Source organism: Macaca thibetana, chromosome 8 (genome assembly GCF_024542745.1).
Source record: "Macaca thibetana thibetana isolate TM-01 chromosome 8, ASM2454274v1, whole genome shotgun sequence".
NCBI classification, from domain to species: domain Eukaryota; kingdom Metazoa; phylum Chordata; class Mammalia; order Primates; family Cercopithecidae; genus Macaca; species Macaca thibetana.
In genome coordinates, this window is record NC_065585.1 from 119423415 (window position 1) to 119442786 (window position 19372).

Genomic DNA, 19372 nt, shown 5'->3' on the forward strand with positions numbered 1-19372 from the left:
CCTTTCAGGTCATATATTCTTTTGAGATAGGTAAACCTTTCAACAGAATAATACACAAAGCTGGACAAATGTTTCTCCTCTTATGTTTTCTCATTATTTCCTAGAGGCTGGCATATATATATTCTGAGATCAAGTTAATCATGAAACAGACATTTTAATAATTTAATCATTTGGTTGATAAGGAAGCTCAGTGTCTCGTTGTCTTTAGGTATTTCACCCAGAAGCCAGGATTCCTGGTGTCTTGCCTTTCATTCTTCTCTATGTACAAAAACTGGTTTTCTTTTCCTCTCCAGAAGAGAACTAGAGAATAATCATGAACTAGAGGAAATGCCAAAACAAACAAGGAGACGAGAACTTTGGAGAAAAAGAAGAGGTTGAAGGGACCGAGGGACTGAGAGAAAAAGGAAACAGAACATAAATAAGGTTATTCTGTTGACAGAGATCAGCCTGCATGGAGTGCTCCAAATATCAAGAGAGAGGCCCTTTTTTTCTAAACAGGAAATAGACTGACCAATTTCTTATCACTCCTTGAATCCCATACGGGTTGGACAATATCACTTGAACCTTATTCATCAAGGGTTTGTATGTGTATGTGTATGTATATGTATGTGACCTGATTCTACTCTTCTTTTCCTCAGAAGATCCCTAGATTCCTATGTGGAAGACAAGGATTCAAAGAGAGCTATATGTGAAACCAACCAACAAGTTGCTTTTCTGGATTTTCCAACTTCTTCCCCCTACACATCACACATTCACACATTCACACATTTAAATCCAGGGGTTCACAGACACCTAATGTCCACCTGTGTCTCTCAGAATAAGAACATTTACATTAGATAATAGCTTAATTCCTACTTTTTCTAATATCCAGAGTCTATGCCTATCCTTGCATAGACTTCTTTGAAGTAGAAAAGTTAGGTTTTTATGTATGGAGAAAATAAACGTAAAGAGACAAAATAACTCTGTTCAGTAACACATATGGCAAATGGAGACCATTGATCACTCAAGCTCAGAGAACTGTGCTCACCTTCATTGCTTGAACTAACTTTGCCACTTCTGAAAAAGAAATAAAGAAAAATATGGGGATTCATACTGGACAGAATTTAAGCCAACTAGAGTTGAACCAGGGAGAGTAAGGAGCTGAATATTCAATAAAAATCCCAGATGACAGTTCAGGTTTTTTCCAAGGAGATCAACAACTCCAGTCACCAGAGCCCTCAATGGAGTGGTCAGTCTATCTCCCTACTCCACCCTGCACATTTAATCAGCACCTGTGTGTTCCAAGATCAATATTCTTTTTGTGAACTAAATTTAATTCTGAAGGATTTCAAATGCAACAAAAGTTGATCCACTGCAAAGATAAAAGAGCTGCTTAACAGCTGTGATAAACGAAATTAAAACAATTGGACATTTTTTCTACTGGGAATTAAGCTGTTTTCACTAAGACCCACACGTACCACTGCACTAGAAGAGCTGACAACAAACAAATGGAAATAAATGTTGAAGAAGCAAAATCTACCCTTACTTTTAGGACTTAAGGGAAAAAAAAGGCAAAACACTTTTAGAAAGAAGCTAATTTCTATTTTTAAAAGACTTACTTCCCTCTTGAAGGAAATCAATTTCTCCAAAAATTCTTGTAAAACTCCTCAGTAGATTTTTTTTTTTGGCGTAGAAATACAAATCATTTTGTAATGTCAATGATATCAACTCTTATAGGTTTATTGAATTTTTTATAAAATATGGTCAAAAGTCAAAACAAAAGTTATGGAGTAACTGATTAGTTATTGCTCATTGGACTGCAGTATATGTATCAGGCAGGGTCTTGAAAGAACTAATCATCACATTTTACACACCAAATGTGATACTTGAGGAGAATTAATAAAGGAAGTATTTACAGGATATATTAGTCAAGTTTCTCTAGAGAAACAGACCAATAGTATATATGTGTGTGTATATGTGTGTGTTTTATGTGCACTTTAATCATAGAGCCTGAAGGTAATTTTATATAATATATAATATGTATATATACATATATGAGATTTATTCCAATGACTTGGCTCATGTGATTATGAAGGCTAAGAAGTTCCAAGATCTGCACCCAGTAAGCTGGAGGCCCAGGAGAGCCTATTTGCAATTCCCATCTGGGACCAAAAGCCTGAGAACTAAGAGAGCCAAATGTGTAAGTTTCAGTCCAAAGCCAGCAGGCTCCTGACCCAGGAAGAACCAATGTTTCAGAATGAGTCTGAAGTCAAGAAAGCACTAATGCCGCGGCTCAAGGAGTCAAGCAGAAGTTTCCTATTATGCAGTCTTTTTGTTTTATTCAGGCCTTCAGCTGATTGGATGAAGTTCACCCATATTAGGGAGGCTAATCTGGTTTACTCCACTGATTCAAATGTTAATCTCACCCAGAAACACCCTCACAGACATACAGGATAACTTTTCCTATCTCCCAGTAAGCTGACACACAAAACTAATCACACAAGGTATTGATTGAGTTTAAGAAAACCAAGTGCCCTGGGGTTAGAAATAATATATATATCCTGGTCCATGAGCAGTGAAAAGCCATTACAACTCCAGGGCCTGAAGGAGGTAGACCTTAGCATATTCTAGAGAGTTTAAGGGATGCCTAGGAACTGAAACTTTTGACAGGGAAGGAGCAAAGGAATAAATACTTCTAGAGATCAACTTCCCCCATCATAGAACAAGATAGAAAAGAATGGATATTGAACATGGATAAGCAACATATATATTGCTAACCTAAATCAAGAGTCACATGTGCATTCTAGAATCCACTTGGTAGCTTGAATTATAGCAATGAAGCTGCTATAAAATGAAATACAGGTACTGAGGCCTCATCCACATTTATCAAATAAGAAATTATGAGGCTGGATGCCAGAGATAAGTATATATTTAAGATTCTACAGGCAATTCTTTCCTACATCTCTGATTTAAGGGCACTCTCTTGAAAGACACTTGTCTTCATCTTTATCTAGTTATCTGAGGATCACATCCTATTTCTAAAACCAGCCACATGTTGAGTATCCCTGATATGAAATGGTTGGAACTGGAAGTGTTTCGAATTTTTTGGATTTTGGAATATTTGCATATATATGAGATATTTTGAAGACAGAACTGAATCTGAACACAAAATTAATTTATGTTTTGTACCTTATACACATCAATTGAAATTAATTTTATACAACAGTTTTAATGCCTTTGTGCATGAAACACAGTTCGTGCACATCAGAAAGCAAAGATGTCACTATCTCAGACACCCATGTGGACGATCTGTAGTTGTTTGGCATCACCATTTTTCCTAACTCTGAATTTATATGCTACTGATAAGCAGTAACTTCTTACACTTATTCACATATAAGTACTTAACAGTAAAAAATACAACATACAGGCCGGGCGCGGTGGCTTATGCCTATAATCCCAGCACTTTGGGAGGCCAAGGCAGGCAGATCACGAGGTCAGGAGATCGAGCCCAGCCTGGCCAACATGGTGAAACCCTGTCTCTACTAAAAATAAAAAAATTAGCCAGGCATGGTGGCATGTGTCTATAGTCCCAGCTACTCGAGAGGCTGAGGCAGGAGAATTGCTTGAACCCAGGAGGTAGAGGTTGCAGTGAGCTGAGATTATGCCATCGCACTCCAGCCTGGGCAATAGAGCAAGACTCTGTCTCAAAAATAAATAAATAAAATAAAAATAAATTTATATATATATATATATATATATATATATAAATATATAAAACATACCATTAATACAGGAAATAAAAATGTGTTCAGGGTAACTAACCAGCATGGTGTCATCCCCAGAGTACCTGGATCAGCTGTTAGACAGCAGTGACAACAGGCAAAGGGAGGTTTTCAGTCTCCACCTACCATGCTGGGTTTTAGTTAAAAGGTTACCGCATGCTGTATTTTGGTTTTAGGTGAAAAGAAACATCAGAGCAGTTTAGGAATGAGGAAGCATTCTGCTGGGTGGCTCTTTAAATTTTTTCTCCCAAGTCACTGGTCTTACTAACAATAGTTTTTGTCTTAGACATCTCTGACTTTATAAACTGACAAGATTTCTTGTTCTGTTATGAATGCTTGCTGCTCTAGCCCTTCACTAAGCCCATGACACTTTTTCACCACCTTGTCTACACGCACATTTTCTGCAGTGTTAAGGATGTCATCTTCATCATTGCTATTATCACAATCACCTTGATTCAAAACCATTTCGGCTATTTTACCACCAACCAATGAATGAACAACTGGAGCCTCATTGTCGAGGTTGAAAACTTCTTTAGTGTAATCCCAGCACTTTGGGAGGCCAAGACAGGTGGATCACGAGGTCAGGCGTTCAAGATTAGCCTGGCCAAGGTGGTGAAACCCTGTCTCTACTAAAAATACAAAAACTTAGCCAGGCATGGTGATGGGCACCTGTAATCCCAGCTACTCAAGAGGCTGAAGCAGAGAATTGCTTGAACCGAGGAGGCAGAGGTTGCAGTGGGCCGAGACCACACCACTGCACTGTAGCCTGGGTGACAAAGCAAGACTCCATCTCAAAAACAAACAAACAAACATACAAAAAAACTTATTTGGTATCCACTTCTTCCAGATTACTAATGGACTCTGAAGGTATAACATTTACCTATATCAGAAGGTAAGATACCGTTTTTTTTCTTACTTGAAATGCAGAATCCTTCAACGCTACCACATTGTTCATCATTACCAAACATAGTCTCAAATCAGAGGTTGTCCAAGGCATATACAACTACATCTTCAGTCGTGCTCTAAGTGTTGCAACAGCATATATGGCATCCTACATGCTCGACTGTTTGAAAACCTTTTATGCCCATGCCTCTCTTCCCTGTCATTAGCATGGTGTTCAAGAAAGTGTTTTCTATATTTACTCTTCATTGATCTGAGAATACCCTGGTCACATGGCTGAATTAATGAAGTCACATTTGGGGAAAAGTACATGATGCAAGTATTTTTTATGAGAATATCAGCTAGAGGATAAGAACAGTTGTGAAGTAATAACAGAATATAGCAGTCATCATCCAGTCCAGCTTCCCAGCAGTAAGCACGAGCTGCTAGTACATAATGTTTGTGAAAACAGTAAGAAAAGATATCCGGCCAAGTTTGGTGGCTCATACCTGTAATCCCAGCATTTTGAGGGCCAAGGTGGTAGGATCACCTGAGTACAGGAGTTCAAGACTAACCTGTACAACATAGTGAGACCCCAATTCTCTACAAAAAAATTATCCAGGCATAGTGGCATGTGCCTATAGTACCAGCTATTCAGGAGGCTGAGGCAGAAAAATTACTAGAGCCTGAGAGTTTGTGGCTCCAGGGAGCTGTGATCACACCACTGCACTCCAGCCCGGGCAACACAGTGAAACCCTATCTCAAAGAAAAATAAAAATAAAAGTTGTCCTTGGTGATCCATATCTTTTGTGAGCACTATAATGGACTGGTAGAAATTCACTCCATGGAAACAGGAAGGATGCAAGCTTTTGCCCATCACAGCAATTTACACTTAGGCATGCCTGCTGCATTAGCACATCTCAGCAGTAAAGCTGTCCTTGGCATCCTTAATTCCTGTAGGGGATGTCTCATCAGCTGTAGTCAATGGCTTTCTGTGGCAATAACCACAAAACAGTGATGCTTCATTGCATTATAAACTTGTTCTGGCATCATATTTTCATCAGTGGCAAACTCATCCATCAGTTTTTCTACTGTTTCATAATTAGTGCATGCTTTATCACCACAAGTCTTAAAAAAATAAATTATGTCTTTTCTTAAATTTCTGCAATGTTTGCTGAATACTCACAGTTCCCTTCAATCTTGAGTTCACTGTTATAGATCTTTGCTTGTTTCATGATCAGTATACAATTAAGTGCCATGTATTCACTGCAATGCTGATGAATCTACTCTTTCAACACACAACGGAGATCTTTGTTTTTAGCTTTATGCAGTGTTGTTGTATTTTTCATTGATTTTTCTACATCACTTTCAGCATAAAACTATACAACTGTGTACTTCTGTTTCCTCAAGTCATACAGAGTGGTCATTCCAACGCCATACTGTCCTATGAGGTGTTTTACATTTACACCACTGTCCGATTTCTCCTACAGCTTGACTTTCTGTGCTATACATCATCATAAATGCTTCCTCTTTTCTTATCATTACCCATATGGATATTTGTAGACATTTTCAACATTTTTACACCACAGACAAGAGAATAAGAAAAAAAAAACCCATAATGAGTAATGTACATAGGTCTTGGCCCCATGTGGATCATCCTCGTGAACCTACCATTGGCATGTCCAGCCTGCACACATACCATTTTATTACACTTCTGGGGCATATTTGCATGGGGGAATCTGGGCATGCACAGAAAAAATATATCATAGCCAAAGGGGACTGGGAGGGCTTTTTCTCCCTTGAGAATGCTGAATCAATTGTGTGATATGTACCTGTGTTTTGACTATGACCCATCACATGAGGTCAGGTGTGAAATTTGCCACTTGTGACATGGTGTCAGTGCTCACCAAGTTTCAGATTTTAGAGCATTTCAAATTTTCAATTTTCAGATTAGAGGTGCTCAACCTCTAATTCTGTGTAAGAATTATTGTTTCCCCAATAACATTGTTCTTTGGGAGATATTATTGGAATAATATTGTTCCAATATTTTGTTTACACATATTTACACATGTATTAGAATACATGTGTAAATATGTAAACACATGAGGCTAAAATAAACCCTCTTTCTTTTTTCCACTAAGGTGACTACATTGATTATTGATGTGTTCTATTTTATGCACATACAGTCCAAGTCATGAAACTTGGTGTGAAACTTACATGATAGTAGAAACAGCATATCTATATACTTTGTCCATTATAATTATGCTCCCACAACAAGAAGAACTTTCCTAAATGTGGAAATCAGAGTCAGCAATCAATCATTGCATTCAGGAGAAATTTCTCAGCTCATCATTTTACCTAAGAATCTTTTAGTCTGAAGTGATACCTTCTGTTAGTTCCTTCCTGGATCCTGGTTTTCTTTTTGTCATTGAATCTTTAAAAAGGCTGCAGTTTCATCAGACCTTCTGAGAAAGAGAAAACATGCTCTGCACACACGTGACTGTGGGAATCACAATGAGAAGATAAACAGAGTATCTTTAAAATACAAATCCGTAGGTGAGTGCTTTTATGTGTTATCCCAGTAAGTCTGTGCAACTGTTCTAAATCATAGTCATCATTAGACTATTTTCAAGATGACAAACTTGCTAATCAGAGATTAAGTAATTTTCCTCAGGTCTCTCATGTATTAAGTAGCCAGAACTATGGTATTTACAGCCTGTAGTCTTTTGGCTATTCTACAGCCCCGCTCATTAAGTCAGAAGGCTGGGGAGAAGGCTACATTAGCCACGAAGATGGCCTTTAGGATTTAGGAAGCATTTTCCAATACCTCCATAACAACTAGATTTCTTTTGTAATATCTGTAAGGTGGGACATACAGGAAGTTTCTGTGTTTGGTGAACAGCTGATTTCAAAATGGGTTTCATGAATTATCCACCCCAAGGAGGACAGGATCATGGCACAGCAAATTCTACCTCCTGAGAAAATGCTTCAGTCCAACCCTCAAGCTGAAAAGGTCAAAGAGATCTCAACTGCCAGCACTAATAGCAGATTCATGCTACACAGTAGGGTAAGCAGGTGACAGGCACAAAAGTGAAGGAGGAAATTAGCAGAAGCCCATCATTTCAGAGAAAGTGTGTAAACATTTACATAATACCAGTAATCCTTTTAAATGCATGATCATTTAATTTTATCATGATTGAGAAGTAATCACTTTGAAGACACTGATGCTTGCCTTTCTGAAATCCTGCAGCGCATGCAGTTATAATACAAATATAGGTTTACAATATTTACTGTCTTGAAAAATAGTAAATCGTACAGGAAAAATGAAGAACCTAAAAACAGACCAACTTGATCTGTCTTGGTGCTTCCATGTACTTGCTGTATGACCTTGAATGAGTTACTCCATCTTTCTGGGCTTTATTTTCTTCACCTGAATCAAGGTTATAGTTATAAAAGTAACACTTATTTTTTCCTACATGTCAGAAGCTCCTTTAGATGTTTTACATGGATTAATTCATGTAATGATCACAATAACCTTATAAACTACACCCAATTACGATTTTTATGAATACCAGAGTCCAGATCCAAATATAAGCTTTTGTCGCCACCAAAGACCAGCTCTTACACTGACTATTTAAATGCCTATACCATTTGGGGTGTGTAATCATTAAGATAATATACTTAAATGCCTATTAATAATCAATAAAGGTGAGTTTCTTTTGGTAAAAGAAAATCATGGATGCCTTCCCTGGCCCCTTACCCCCAACTTTACTCCATACTCAAAGAGTAATGTTGCTGTGGATCAATTAATTTTAAGGATACTGATTGACCTTCAGTTTCTAAGAGTGGGACCATAATGGAGTATATATAAATAACTCTGTTTTAGGGGAAAATTACACTTTATCTTGCTGATTGAAATACTCTTCAGTAGCACTGTTTACATTGGAGAAATTGAAGAGAATATTTTCGTTTCTGCATATCATTCTGGTATAGTATGCCTTGTGATGCATTGAAGAATTAAAATGAAAACCAAAATAATCCACAAACATTCAGTTCATAATCATGTTTCTTTGGTAAGCCCTGGTAAGACTTGCCCTGGTTCTTTACACTAATACTCGGAGAGAGGAGAGATATGGATAGATGAAATTCACAAAAACAATAAAACAGAAGGCTGATCATTCTCATTGGAGGTATAATAAATCACTGGTGTGGCATCAAATTTGCAACACTCTCAAAAAAAGCCAAGAGATCAAAAGTTTGAAAAAACATGAGAAACTGGTAGAAACAGACGAATGCTCAGTGATTCAAAATACCAATGACCCTAAAGAACATACAGTAAATTCTTATTATTTGTGGTACTTATATTCTGTAAAGTGGCTATGAACCACTGAATAAGAAACCAGTACCCCTAAGTAAAATACATGGTGAGGTTTCTGCCCTGTGAACCTCTGGTCGCAGTATCTTCACGAATCCATCAGTACATAACTTTGTTTTATGTCTGCCTTTGTTTAAAGACACTTTATTCACTATATAATTTTTATTAACATTGAGCTCACCGCCAACAGCATTACAACTCATGTCTGGAAAAAGAAATAATCTTATCTAAGATGCACAATTCCTCCCTTAATCATCTTGCAGCCTTCCTGCACTTAGGAACACCAGACATACTTCAGTACAATGTTTGGAGACCATTTTAAATGGAGAAATTACCAAGGAAAAGCATAAAAATGTAAAAAAAAAACAAAAAACAAAAACAAAAAAAAGTGGCACTAAATATACTGAAAAAAACAAAGTGTTCGCTGGTAAGCACATGATGTGCATGTCTGCAAATGACCGTGAAAGCATTGCAAGTAGTATTTGGGGATTACGAATAAATTTTATCAAGTAAGCAAATTCACAAATACACAGTGTAAGAGTAATGAAGATTGGTTGTATAAGAATGAATTACATTCTAAGTAACAGAGCTATAATACAGTGACATTTATTCTAGTAAAACACTTCTGTATGAAATTGAGAAAGTCTGTCACATCCCAGTGAAATTGAAGACAACACTGACTGTTTCACCGTTTCTGGCAAAATATCTGAGCTACAGTCTTATAAGGAGTATAAAAACAAATAAACAAAACACTGAGAAAAAATATTCCCAAAAGAATAATGGGTAAAAGACATAAAGTGTTCAAATGGTGAAAAAGTAAGAAACAAGTAGGAATAAAGTGATTCCAATTCAATAATCATCAGAAAAGACAAATGTGTTGCTCACAAAATTATCAACACAAATGTTAATACCAAATGTCAGCAAGGCTGTGGAGAAATAAGTATCACATAAATTTTTTGGCTGGGACATCAGTAAGAACAATTTTGATGGGAAATTTAAGAATGTGAATTTAAAAAAAAGCCTTTTGAGCTAACCATATTTCTTGTAGAAATAGAGCCCTTAATGAACATAAATGTGCTATTATATTCATCAAATTATTTTTATAATAAAATATCTGAAATTCCATGAATGCCCGACATTGAATTAGAATACATTAGAAGATGGAATATTACTTAACTATTTAAAATTATTGTAGAGGATTCATATATAAATACATCTTTAATACAAATGCACTGAAATTGTACATAGCAAAACCATGAATGTACTTATGTGCAATGCAAATTTATACACATATATATAAACACATACCAGGATAACCAAATATAATTATGCATATAAATATTGCTGCACATCATGGATATATATGTGTGTATAATATCCACAGACAAGTATCAAAATGTTAACAGGAATTACTTCTAAAATTTGGGTAACAAGTGATTTTTACTTTCTTCTTAATGTTTCACTGAATTTTCCAAACGTTTTAATGTATATTGTATCACTTTCCATAATTCAAGAGGAGATGTAATTTTAAAAAGGTGGGTAATAAATAAAAATTATTTGGATTTTTTTAAGAAGAAAATTTAACCGGTATGACACTGCCCAAGCTTTAGCCTGTTGCTTCAAATCATCAACTTTGTTTTTATTTCTTCCTCCAACTTCCTTGGTTGCTCTTAAAAACAGTGCCAAGCCCAACTCTCCCAATAGGAAGTTCAAATATTGAACCTTTCTCAAGCCATTCAGCTTTGCCAATGTTCTGCAGAAAATGGTCCTGCCAGAGGTACTGCGTTCATACCTGCTCAAGGTATTTTAAGACATCAAATAAATTGTTTCTTGTGAAATTATAACTGGCACGAAATAAGCCACAGCCTGCAGCATCTACAAACATGGTCAAATCCAAGTTCAGTAGCTTATGCTCAAGTCTGTGAGGGGCATGGCATAGGATGGTGCATCCTTGAGAGTAAACAGGGAACAGCTGCATTAGGGAAAAGGGGGAGGGTGTGCAGTCATCTTCGGTAGGAGGATTATATCTATGCCCATCAGATTTAAATACACACATACACACACACACACACACACACACACACACCACTGTCTTATGTGACTGATCAAGAAAATGGATCAGTAATTGAAAATGGCTTTCAGTAATTGGCAATTATACCTTCAAAGAGAGTTGTGTAAAAAATGAAAAAAAAAATGAACTTGAATTCCCAAACTGCAAACATCGGCGACAAGGACTTGTAAGTGTGTATGTGTGTGTACGTTAAATCTTAATTTTACTATAGAAGAGCAATACACGCTATGGGAGTGTGACTGGGCACTTGTCCCTGGGAAGTCACAGAGGTTAAAAAAAAAGAAAAAAAAAAAGCAGCTTTGTTTCTGCTGGAAGAGCAAAGAAGGAAGAGGCTAATAGCCAGGGAAATAGGCCAGACTGTGGATTTTAAACCCAAAAAAAGCACAAACACAAGTCACCCTGAAAATAGCACTGGCTGGACAAATGGTGGACTGGAAGAGTCTGTTGAGAAAGAAATTGCTGAGAACATTTTAATTCTCCTCACCAGTTTGCCTTCTTCCATGATTGTAAAAACCACAACAAAGGGAGCAAGGCTCACCCACTGTAGGACAAAGTGCTGCAAAGGTCGTTACCCACTGGATGGCAGTTGTGCTACTGAACATACAATGGCCTTCCTTTATCATCCTTCCAGGGCCAAATGAGGTACCCCTGCCATCTAACTCTAGAGTTCAAGATTGTCTTAAGTCAAAGATTCCTTGGTTGTTCTGTTGTGAAAATGAACAGACGCTCCTGCCTACTGTCCTGTGGGTGACACAGCTATGTTCAACTAACCCAGGGCCATAAAAACCTAAACCACTCCTCAGTTCTGGTTTAGGAGGTCCTGGGGTCTGCCCTAAGGAGCCACTTGTTTCTGATGACTGGTCCCACTTTGAACAGTTCTCTGTACTCATTTCATTCAGCATGACGCTGTGACTCTTCATCAATCTACTCCCCTATAGGTTCATTACTTACACTGTAGAAATGTGAAAAAAAAAATGCCTATAAGAAGAACAAAGTGAGCCTGAGTCCATAGAAGGAAGTCTTCTGACCACTGTTTACCAGTAATCACTGATACAAAGAGGAAGGATATGCACATTTTATATCAGTTTTATATTAGCACTTATCAATAAGACATGAAACTTTTAATCCAAAGTGGATGAAAACTGTTCTTTAAAACAATAGAGAAAGAGAAATGGATGAAATGCAAAATTCCTTAATCATTCTAAGCTCGAACCTGTTATTTTCATTTGGATATTCTTCAATCAACTTCCTCACCAAATCAAATTTTCACAGTGGAGAGGGTAGCATACTGCTATTTGGAGGTAGGGGGTGGAATTCATTTGTAAGTACTCATATAGCATTACAGGATAAATAATGCATTTATCAGCAAGAGATGAGCATACCACAGAGAAAAAAGGAGAACTAGCCATTTTCTTGGAATTATTCAGAGAGCAGGTTATACCGTGTCACCCAGAGTAGATACTGCCATTTGAATGCGTGTCACATCCATTATGGAATGATGCAGAAAGGCTTAGTTTCCTCTTCAATTTACTGTTCTAGTGGTTATGCTAGAAAGTTGCAATTTGGCCTTCTATGACTTATTATATTAACAAAAGTAATTGTATTAATTACTACAAATTTATAATTTTATAAAGTTATTTCTATAAAAATAGTATAGATTTATTATAAATTTATTATTATAAAATTAAATACAATTATTATATTTTGATTTAATTATATTTAGTAAGGAGGCATTATATTCTCACCAGGGATTTGGGTTAGACAGGTTTTCACATCCCAAGCCACCTTTGCATTTTTCATAGACATGACATCCACATGGAAGAGACTTGGCATTCTCAACAATGCTTTCAATTGCTAATTCAATTGTTTTCCAATGGCATGCCTGCTACACTGCCCAAATTTTGAAAAACAAAACTCATATTAAGCAGTTTTCAGAATACTGATTTTTCCAACTAACTTCTTTGGGAAAAATAGATGTCTTCAAATTATTGCCTTACTCTTTCCCATATATGCCCTTGTCCAGGCATTATCACCTTCATGATTAATTCACAGCAACAGATCTTTTTGTGCCTCTCTCCCAGCTAGCAGTTTCATGACTGCCTTGCAGAAGGGCACAGTGAATTAAGCAGGTGTGCACTTGTGGCTGTGTGACAGGCAATGGTAAGTCTATGAGTTAACATGCTGATTCATGAATAATCATGATTCACTAGCTAACATACTCCAAAAAATTACAATTTTTATATATATGGTGAAATAGGAATTGAGAAGGGCATACTGTAAAATGAGGAAATATTCTATCCCTACCCTTTCTTATGCTCTCATGCTCACTTGGTAATTTCTCTTAAAACAATTTAATTCATATGGATTTCTAAACAGCAGTCCATGGCATTTATAATAACAAGTCTGAATTTTTGGCTGGGCATGGTGGCTCACACCTGAAATCCCAGCACTTTGGGAGGCCAAGGCTGAGGCTGAGGCCGGCGGATCACTTGAGGCCAGGAGTTTGAGACCAGCCTGAGCAACAGGGCAAAACTCTGTCTCTACAAAAATACAAAAATTAGCCAGGCTTGGTGGCACATGCCTATAATCCCAGCTACTTTGGAGGCTGAGGCAGGAGTATCTCTTGAACCCAGGAGGCGGAGGTTGCAGTGAGCCAAGATCACTCCCCCACACTCCAGGCCGGGCAACAGAGCAAGACTCCATGTTTTAAAAAAAAAAAAAGAAAGAAAAAAGAAAAAAAAGAAAAGAAAATAAAAAATTATTTTAGCCTGCTAACTTGTACTACTTTTTAATTTGCTTAGCAAATATTTTAATTTGCTTAGCTACAGTATAGCAGGGAAAAAATAATTTTAAGCTACCACTCACAATCTGATCTTTCCAACTAAATTATTTCAGTTTTTACATATTTTCTTCTAGTCTTGTACCAATTTATGCTATATATTATATATACATACACATGTACAGTTTTAATAGCCAGTGAAATATGTACACTGTTAAATACCTATATAATTTATATGCAAATACACATTTATTATGGACATACATATATGTACTCTATACTGCTTATTAAAAACGTAAAGATTACTGTGTTCATTTAGTATTGAAACATAGCTATCAATCAATGATTTCTCTCATTGCTGTAACTGCAATTGTCACTCATCTTGGCTTAATCACCCAAATTTTCTTAACTTCAATTTCTTTTTTGAGGGAAAAATTTATACGAATAATATTGCCCGACCTACTTCACTGGAATGTCAGAAGCCGTTTAGAAAGTCAGTGGGAAAATGCATTGCAAAGACATAAAAGTTTGAAACGCAAGGTGATGTGGTCACTGTCACAACTGCCTTCTACCACTCCTGTCCAGGTGAGAAGCGTCCTCTGTAGGTGAGACATTGCTGCTATGCCCTCACATTCTATCAAGCCATCTCTTTTACCTGGAGATGCAACTGGCAATTCAAACTCTACCAGAAAGCTTTTAAAAGTGCATTCCACTCTACACTGTCTAGCTTTAGAGTCTATTCTCTCAGTGCCTTTGTGTTTGGAGGAAGAGCCTGAAGAAAAAGGCTAAGTCCTCATTTTTCAGGGTGAAAAGCTAAAATACAATGCCTGAAACAAACAAAAAAAAAATCAGGAATTAACATCATAAAATGTGTTATTTAGGACATACATGGAAATACCAAGAGAAAAAGCTAAAAGAATGGAAAGCGGCTGCCTATGAGGAGTGGGTGCTGGAAATAGTGGCAGAGGAAACAGTGGTTTTCATAATAGCCTTTGTAGACCTATTCAACCCCTTAACCTATGTGTATATATATATTTTATAACAATGTAAACTTTTTTAAAAGTTTACATTGGAAAAAGGTTTACAAAACGCTTTGTGTGGTGCCTGTTACATGGTACATGCTTATTATTTTATCATATGTTTTACGTGAGAGACAGAGCTGCTTTTATTCCCTCCCCCCCCCCATCAACAGAAGTCTGTGCTCTGATTCTCAATTACTCTCATTGCTTAATGATCGATTTGAGCTTCCTGATCATGGCCTGTGTCCTCTTAACCTAATCTCTTCAATTAATTTTTACATAGTCATCAGAAGGAGGCTCCAACTTCCTTAGTGACAATGCCCTGGAGTCCCATTATACTATGGCTTTCAAAACTCTCCATAGTCCAATGAGTTGCTGAATTTACATCTCCAAGCTTGAATTCTGCTGAAAGCTCCAGACTTACGTAGTATGCACTCTATGACTGTGCTGGGAAGCTCAAACTCCATAAGAAGTCTATATGAAATATAAAGTTAAATAGACTTTTAAGACCTGTAGCTCAGCTTTAAGGTCTTCCGTCCATCCTTCCTTCCTCTATGGAACTGAGTTGGTAAATGTCTTCATGATCCACCCAGCTAGTGTTCAAGCTGGAAATCTGAGACTCAACTATGAGTCTCAACTTTCTCCCTCACTTCTCACTTCCAATTCAGAATCAAGTCATGCAGATCCTGACTGTGAAATATATCTCAAAATTGCACACTGTTCTCCAACCACCTCTGTGACCACATTAGTCCACCTCAATACCATCACTTGTTAGAATGATTACAAGAGCTTGCTAATTACTCTCCTTGCTTGCAAACTTTGCTCTTCAGTGGTTTTCCACACAGCAGGCAAAGTGATCTTTGTAAATACAATCTGGCCAGGCCATTCCCTTGATTTAAACCCTTTAATGGATTCCCACTGTGCTTAGGTCCAGGGGAGATTTATTATCTGGGAACTGACTATTTCTCTTTCTCTTGAACCATTCTCCCTCATGCTATCTCCTGCATACTGGCCTCATTTCAGCTTTTCAAGGACACCCAGCCGTTTCCATTTCAGGGACTTTGCACAGAGACTACCACTGCCTGAACACTCATCTACGATGGAGGCAGCTGAACACCTCCCACTTACACTACGTTCCTGTTCAAATGTCCTTTCTTAAATAGCCTTTTTTTGGATGCATTAATATTAACATTTATCACAATTTTTATCTTTATATTTATGTATGTGAACATCTGTTGGTTGACTCCCCTTCCAAGCTATGTTCTGGAAAGTCAAGGACCATGTCTGTTTTGCTGTCCACTTGACCTCAGGACTGGCTCATTGTAGGTGCTCAAACACTATTCTAAAGCATCTTCCACTAATGGTTAATTCATTTTTAAAAGTATCGAGTTAAACAGACTGCAAGGAACTAGCCCAGGGACAATCTATGGGGCTCTTGCTGGCAAAAGGCCCTTGAAAAATGGCTCTTTTCACCCAGCCTTCCAAGCTCCACAAGTCAAGGGCACAGCAGGATTCTTGATGACTTATACAAACTCAGCTCAGGAGAGCCAGACCTTCTTCTTCCCTTGGCTCCACATGCAAATAATATGAACATTTTCTTATTAAAAAGGAAAAGAGCATCTAAGGTATTTTATTCTGAGTATTTGTTCAGTAAGGAGAAGTTTACACAGCTTGTGGAGAATTATTCAGCAGGAAATTAAATCTCTGTAATTCTGAATTTTCACTTTGCTTTTAATTGGCAAAGCTTCCTGGCAAACCACTCTCCCCTCTAGAACATTTGTTAATACCACATCCGCCATCAAAATGTGCTTTCAGAGCCAAATTACAAAACAGGTTAAACAAGATGACTCTCTGGAGGTCTGAGATACTAGGTTTTTGATAGGCTATGAACACACCACCAGGGCATGCAGATTTGGGTAGCAATTAAGTTTTGCATGGCAATTTGAAGCTTACAAAGTATTCAAACAAGATAATGGTTTAACAACAAAAAAAAAATTCTCTTACACTATCTATGTAAACAAATTATCTCTTACACTATCTATGTAAACATATTATTTCATTTGAGCCACCCAACAATTTTATGAGACTGATCTTGGAACTATATTTACCAAGAAGGCAACTGAGTGGCTTGGAGAGACTGAAATGACTTGCCCAAGGTCACACAACTAATGCCCCACAGGCAGAACTTGAAATTAAAGCTTTTAGCAGATTTATTTTTGTATTATCTCGTGCTACTTCTCTTCTGCTGAATCTGAGTATTTTGCCATTTCATTTAGGACAGAGAATGGACTTCACCTAGAAACAAATAGTTACAATAAAGAGTGGATTTGTATTTTCAACTACCAACCAACTTGACCCTTTACTTACTAAGGAAAGCCAGGTGGATTTTATCCTTTTACTTTGCTCCATTTAATAAGGAAGGGGCAATGATTTTTACCTCTACTGGACCAGAAGATGTTAGAGGGATTTTATACAGAGAACATGAGAAAATTGGACAGTAACTTATCTCATTTTGCTGAATCTATGGCTCCATGAATTGTTACACTCACCAGTGTGTTTATGCATTTAGAAAGAAGAAAAAATATTCTGCAATTAAACCAGGATAGCCAATGGTAACATGAATCTAAATTTCAAACATCTTTACATATTTTTAAATGTACATTTAGAATATATTAAATATACAAGATAACTCAGATCAGTATGACAGGGAACGTATTGTCTCTCATATATATCTTTAGAAACTCATTCCTTTTTTCTCTTTTTCTGCTAATTTAGTCTTCATCATCTTCTTCTGGAACATTAATATGCAAAACCTATTGCTTTTCCCATCTCACTTCTTCTCCCTCCAATCCATCCTCTGTACTGCTATTAGAAAAACTTTTTTTTTAATACAGCTCTGACGATGACTTCCTCACATTAAAGACTTTCATTGATTTCCTACATCCAGGGTGAAATTATAACTTCTTAAATTGTCATCCCCAGGCACTTTACAACTGGGTCCCAAACTTCCTCTCTGTCCCCACCTCATAGTGTATCTTATCCATAGAGCATACTTTACTTCTCACTATTCCCCAAGACTGTGTCCTATCACACCATACATACAGACGTGAACATTCTGTTTTCTCTCTCGACAAAGCTATTATTCTCCGTCTTTGCTGGTAAACTCTTGTACGTCCTTAAAGACCAAGATCAAGTGGAATACCTTTTTTGTGATGCATTTCCCACTCCCAGGCAGCCAGGAGGATTGGAGGGGAGATCCAGTGGCAACTTAGCTCAAAACATTCCAACAGATGTTAAGAGAGAGGCCCAGACAAGTGGAGTGTTTTGTTCAACGTTAAACAGCAAGCTAATGACAATGTTTGGGCAAGAATCCATGACTTCTCGCCCCAGGTTCACTTTTTCTTGCACTTGAATGAATGTAAATAAAAGAATAGAGTGAAGGTAAAACTCAAGACCATCCCTGGCCATCAGATCTCCACAGTTACTTCCAGCAGGTCTACCAGGGACTACCTAGACCACCAGCAGGCAAACTGATGTCCTGACAAGGCAGTCACAATAGGATTCAGACCTCTTTGCCCTTGGGTTACTTCACCCCCCAGAATAAAAATCCCCACCTCATAAAACATTGTGAGGATGAAATGAAATTTGTGTATTTCAATGTCTATCACTGTGCCTAGCATAAATAAAACTCAATAAATGTCACCTCCTTTACCCATTTCATACTAGATGAGGTCAAAATATGGCTGCTTCAAGGTTAAACTCATTGTCAAACCACCAATGTAGTTAAGCAGCATTTTATTTAATACATTTGTAAAAACACACAGCTTTGGTATAAGTTCCGCAGTGAGGATAACACCATGCTGTTTATATAATACACACATGTGTTCACTTTGAGAATGGGGTGAGTGGCATTACCACCAAAGTCATAGCATTTGGGTATTGACCCCCAGCAGGAAAATGGATCAATTAGGCAAGCAGAAGGAAGCAAACAAGTCTACAACTATAAATGTCAGCACACACACACACCCAGAATTAGGGAGCGAGATCAAAGGCAGATTGTAGCTACCCAGGAGAGACACCAAGAAGATTCGCATTGGAGCAGCAAGATCCAGGCACCCAGAAGACCTTTTCAGAACTTCCAACCATATCTGGAGAGAAATCAAAGGCTGAATCCTTGGCTATTGCATTTCAAAATAAATAAAGACTCCTCTACTTCCTTCACGAAATATCAGCCAAGCTAAATTTATGCTCTAGAATATTACCCTGGGAGCTGTCCCTGGAAGAAATCATTTTAACCCTAATACTGCTCTTTGTTTTGAATCCAAGTCTTCTGCCTTTGCCCACACAGACATTAGCAGACAAATTAGAAAAGCATCCAATCAAAAAGTATTTACCGAGCAAAAGGGTGTAAAGTGCTGTACTAGAGGAAGTGCCAGTACCCAGATATTATTGAAACATCTCCCTTCGAGTATTCTAAACTTACTTTGT